The sequence below is a fragment of the Papaver somniferum genome, unplaced genomic scaffold, assembly GCF_003573695.1.
Source record: "Papaver somniferum cultivar HN1 unplaced genomic scaffold, ASM357369v1 unplaced-scaffold_132, whole genome shotgun sequence".
Classification (NCBI taxonomy): Eukaryota; Viridiplantae; Streptophyta; class Magnoliopsida; order Ranunculales; family Papaveraceae; genus Papaver; species Papaver somniferum.
In genome coordinates this window covers 16568193-16574382 of record NW_020622381.1, presented here as the reverse complement: position 1 = coordinate 16574382, position 6190 = coordinate 16568193, and the positions used below count along the sequence as shown (strand labels likewise).

At 35.1% G+C, this 6190-nt stretch overlaps 1 pseudogene; it reads right to left on the bottom strand.

Moving 5' to 3' along the window:
- Window positions 1–366: 366 nt before the first annotated feature.
- On the bottom strand, window positions 367–3844 carry LOC113333268 (annotated as a pseudogene).
- Between the last annotated feature and the right edge of the window lie 2346 nt (window positions 3845–6190).

Genomic DNA, 6190 nt, shown 5'->3' with positions numbered 1-6190 from the left:
TTGAGTGCCCGACACGTGTTGCTTTTGTCACGATTACAGTAACACTTTTAGGTGTTGCCTATTATTTTGCAACAATTTGTTTGAGAACACGTGTCATCCTTTTAAGTGCTTACTCTTAAACTCTTAAACGATGACACGTGGTTTTTTTTTACATTTGTTGTCACAGTTTAAACAGTGACAATTTTTTAAATTACAATTTAAAAAAAATGGATAGCCCAAACCATTTTCATGGACCTGGGCTTCCAGTTTGTTTACAGCCCTGTAATCATGAACCTGCACTTTCAGTTTACAGGTCTGAAGCACAAATAAACCTGCAACTATCCATATTTTACCAGCCATACATTCATTACAGAAACACACATACAAAGGAATACTTTTATTCATTATGAAATCTACCCAAGAACAATTCAATCTTATTCAAGTACTCTCGGATAAAAAAGATCCTCTCCAGCTACTTTGTTGGTACAAGAATGAAGGTTGCAGGTATGGCAAATGTGTCCATCAACTTAAGCAGCTGGATGCTCAACTCCAAAGCTCAAACACATGAGATCTGACAAGAAATTTAAGGAAGTCAAATTAAGAAGGGGGAAGGTCGGTTACTAGATATACCTGAAGAGCACAACCAAGATCAAGAACAGAAGCACCTAGTTTTTTCTTTAGCTGCACCAGTTTCAGCATTGGCATCTAATACGCCTGACCTGTACAACAATAAAAATTGAGCATAAATATTAGTGAATGACACAAAAAACAGACAGAAGTGCATCTTAGATGCTACTTCACTACTACTTGATGTGAAGCACATATAAGCCACTTATAAAAAAGGAATATCAGGAACATAACATGCCATACTTCACTCATATAAGCCACTTCTACTCAATGCAAAATAAATTCTTTGTGAGTTGTGTTACAGAATAATTACAACATGAAGTATCCTTCTTACGTGAAAGTAATATTACTAATAATATTAAACCATGGACAATGACATTTCCTTTTTATCATTTTAATACAAAATGTAAGTATCCTTGACGGAGAGAACATCAGTCACTGATGACATGGAACACAAAGCTGCTTTCAGAACATCCTGGGAGCATCCTGGTTTCACCATGTTCCTCACCTAAGAAGAGAAAGAAAAAAAGTTATAATGGGCAAAAGAATAAGAATTTGAAAACAATACGTACATAACGAACTACTCGGATAATAAAGTCTGAAAGTCACTTCTATTTGGAGTAGTAACTAATTCCAGCTACCATACCAAACCAAATATACAAGGAAACCAAAGAAAAAAATTGGGAGTTAAAAAACGTACTACGGAAAATAGTGACTTAGAGCTGACATTTTTTGTGTTTCTGAAGCAAAAACAGAAGCAAATAGTTTCTTTGCTCGTATGCAGAGCAATAAGATATTTATAAGTGAAAAGGTGGGAGCAGTTGATTACCTTGTCAAGATATTCCTGCAACTCCTTGATCCTACCCATGTAGTCTTGGTCTTCTACACATAGAGTAGTTGATTACCTTGTCTTACTATCAGCACCAGGACCATCATATTGTAGTGGGCCAGGGTTTCTGTACATGTCGTCCAGCAAAAATGCTGATGCATTTTCTCTCAGCAACCTGAAATCATGGGCATGCAAACAGTAAAATGTTAGGGTCTATCTTTTTTATAATGTATTTAGAAAATAGTCAAGCAACCAATTCAACATGAAATTTGTTTTAGAACGCCCAAATTGATGGTAAAATATGGATTCCTTTACATTTAAAATATGGATATCAGCGATATCCATAAAATTAACTAAATAGGCAAGACGTTAACTTTCGACAGTCCTTTAGGTTTTTCTTTTACAAAAAACATCTTTTCTCCTCACAATTCAACAAGTACGCGATTAAAGTTGGTCATAATCATGTCAATAGATAAAGATACATACCCATAAGCTTTGCCTTTCAGATCGACAGTAGCAGGATGAACAGCAGGTTTTCCAATATTTGAGGGTCCGGGACCACGTGCCCAACTCTTTACAGTCATCATTGCCTAAAAAAGTTCAGAGAAAATTTTACAGTCCACACCACATAGAGTTCCAGCTACAGTATGCAGAAAGAGATGCCTCTTTACTAGCAAGATCAAAACAACCAAGAAAAATATATGTATGATAAGGAAAAAGCCCATACCGAGATTGGAGCAGCACCACAATGCCACTTGTTTGACGGGCTTTTCAGGTTGGTAACGGTTGCCATGTAACCATTCAAGCCAGCTGCTAAGATGTGATAGCAGATGTGTCCAAGAACCTGCAGGGACATGACATCGTTAATACCTACTGTCCACACATGAACTATCACAACTAAACGCTCTACACTGAAATGAGTAACATTTGAAAACATACATATGCGTAGTCACAATCGAATTTTGATGGCAAAGATCCTCGAACCTGATAACCGAAGAAGTGGCAGATGGCATTGAACTTCTTTCCAGTGTATGTGCCCTCTTTCTGTAAAGATCATCAAAGCATCAACAAACATATTGCACAGAAGAAAATGACCTTCATAGATAAAACAAACTTTTCTTTAACTAATACAGATAAAATCAAAAAGCTCTCTTCCGAAAATAATAGTTGGTATGAACATAAATCTAAGCAAGATTCATGAACAAGGTAAATGTCAAGCTAGATACTGCACATATAAGTACATAATGTTTTTTTATATTTGAACATCTATCTAAATATGTTAAGTACCAACCAATAACAGCAAGACTATTATCGTCTTAGCAAATAAGTAAATTTGGAAGATTTCTCTCGAGTTTGGAAAAAATTCAGCTGGAATACATTCTACAAGTTATATTTTTCGGCAGTGAATACCACATCCCAAACAAATGAGATTCCAGGGAGTAACAATATCAGAGGCGAGCTTTCCAACAAAATCTGTAGCAGAATAAAGTCCATTTTCAATCTAATTAAAACAGACCAACTCAATTTACAACGATGCATCACTTTCCAGCCAGAAGACTCTTATTAATCAACAAAAGATCCATCTTTTCATGGGTTACTCACATCTTGTAGCTGTTGCAGCTGACTAAACTGATCATCCAGAAATCCTAAAACAACAACACCAGCCCCATCATTAAAACCCTAAAACACAAAATTAAAAAACAAAAACGAAGAATATACAAACCCATCTTTAAGAACTAACTTCTTGAAATATAGTAGCAGCTTAATCAATTAATCTTTTTTGCATCTGACCCACATCCATTTTTTATCTGCTGCTGCTACTAAAAGACTTAGATTTGGGTATTGTAAAACAAAATGCAAACCTTAAAAAGAATACCAGAATTTAACAGACAAAGTTGAACAAACTGAATCGATTTATAGATTATGAACAAACCCACTTGGCAAGAATGGAAACAAGAAAAATAAAGTAAAAACTCGTTTTTTCTTTTAGCATCTGTTCTTGCTGATGAATTCAGGGTTTTCCTCTTCCCATTCTTCTCAAAATGACCTGACGAAATTAAACAAAAAAGAAAATTATAATTATTCTCTCAAAAAACAACTCATAATCGATTTAAAAAAGACACTGAAACATAAATCTAAGTTATTAGATTCACTTATCTGAATATGTGGGTTGATGGGTTTTGTTGATTTGCTGTTGATTCTGAAGTTCGGGCTTCCACTTTGATTTTGATGGGTTTTCATCTTCAAACAATTTCATGAAATTATTCCATGAAATTATAAAGAGATTTGAAGAAAAGCAGATCGAGACTGATAACTCTACTTCGATTTAGTCGATTTAGGGTTTCAATCGAAAAGAAGATAGGGTGAGGGTGATAGGGTTTCAGTAGAAAGGGAAGAAGATGGTGTGAGGGAGAGGCGGAGAAGGAGAGAAATTTAGGTTTAGGTTTAGGTTTTTTTTAAACTTGTTATAGTGTAGTAGAGCTGGACGATTAATGTCTTGGACGCCCGTTTGATTGGTTTCAGAATATCAAATGCTTAACTTCTTGCCACGTGTCACAAACAACTTCATTGGACGGCTCTTCTTGTTGTAATTTTTTTTTTTTTTTTTTGTAAATTCATTGACACTTACGGAACCATGTGATATCGTAAGAGGGGTCCATAATTTTGAGAAGAAATATCTAGTAGTTTACGTTTATTTTGATGCGTATATCACACCAAATCCAAATAATATATAAGAATGAATATGAATCTGAATGATGAAAACGAATCAGAAGAATGAGGAATTGTAATCTCGATTTTAACATCTCGAGTCAGGGATTATTAGAGATATACCTGAGTTTCTCATTCGGATGAACTGAATATGAAATATATAAGATTTGAACATCTCAGATTCAAAGATTACTAGAGTTAGACCTGAGTTTCTCATTCGGATGAACTGGAGACGAAATATATCATATTCCAACATCTCAGGTTCGAAGATTACCAGAGTTACACCTGGCTTCCTCGTTCGGATGAACTAGAGACAAAATATATCATATTCCAACATCCCAGGTTCGAAGATTACCAGAGTTATACCTGACTTCCTCGTTCGGATGAACTGGAGACGAAATATATCATATTCCAACATCCCAGGTTCGAAGATTACCAGAGTTAGACCTGAGTTTCTCGTTTGGATGAACTGAAGACGAAATATATCAGATTACTAGAGTTAGACCTGAGTTTCTCGTTCGGATGAACTGAATATGAAATATATAAGATTTGAACATCCCAGGTTCAAAGATTACTAGAGTTAGACCTAAGCTTCTCATCTGGATGAACTGGAGACGAAATATATCATATTCCAACATCTCAGGTTCGAAGATTACCAGAGTTACACTCAACTTCCTCGTTCAGATGAATTAGAGACGAAATCTATCATATTCCAACATCCCAGGTTCGAAGATTACCAGAGTTATACCTGACTTCCTCGTTCGGATGAACTGGAGACGAAATATATCATATTCCAACATCACAGGTTCGAAGATTACCAGAGTTAGACCTGAGTTTCTTGTTCGGATGAACTGAAGACGAAATATATCAGATTACTAGAGTTAGACCTGAGTTTCTCGTTCAGATGAACTGAATATGAAGTATATAAGATTTGAACATCACAGGTTCAAAGATTACTAGAGTTAGACCTAAGTTTCTCATCTTGATGAACTGGAGACGAAATATATCATATTCCAACATCTCAGGTTCGAAAATTACCAGAGTTACACTCAACTTCCTCGTTCAGATGAATTAGAGACGAAATATATCATATTCCAACATCCCAGGTTCGAAGATTACCAGAGTTATACCTGACTTCCTCGTTCAGATGAACTGGAGACGAAATATATCATATTCCAACATCACAGGTTCAAAGATTACTAGAGTTAGACCTGAGTTTCTCGTTCGGATGAACTGAAGACGAAATATATCAGATTCGAACATCATAGGTTCAAAGATTGCTAGAGTTAGACCTGAGTTTCTCGTTCGGATGAACTGAAGACCAACTATATCAGATTCGAACATCACAGGTTCAGAGATTACTAGAGTTGGACTTGAGTTTCTCATTAGGGTGAACTGAAGATGAAATTTATCATATTTGAACATCCCGAGTTCAAAGATTACCAGAGTTAGAACTGAGTTTTATGATTCGGATGAACATCAGTTACTAGAGTTAAACCTGAGTTTCAAACTCTAGTAACCTGTAACATCAGAATTGAACATCACAGGTTCAAAGATTACTTGAGTGAAAATGACCAGATTACCCTTATCGGAAATAAGTAAAGTAAATATTACATATTAAGAAAATGACCATATTACCCTTATCGGAAATAAGTAAAGTAAATAGTACAAACAGTGAAAATGACCATATTACCCTTACTAGAAATTAGTGCAATAAATATCATGGAGATAGTGAAAATGACCATATTACCCTTATCGGAAATAAGTGAAATAAATATTACAGATAATAAAAATGACCATATTACCCTTACTAGAAATAAGTGCAATAAATATCACACAAACAGTGAAAATGACCATATTACCCTCAAGTAGATTAAGTTTTATGTTTTTGGCCAAATACTTTCCTTTTTGTATTTTCTTTTAATTATTTGATAGAATTGTACTTTTGTAAGGGAGTGCTTGGATGATACGTGGGTTTCTGCATTACACCGTTTCCATGTTAAAATACAGTATTTGTTGTACTCAGTTTGGTTAACAGAAAAAAAT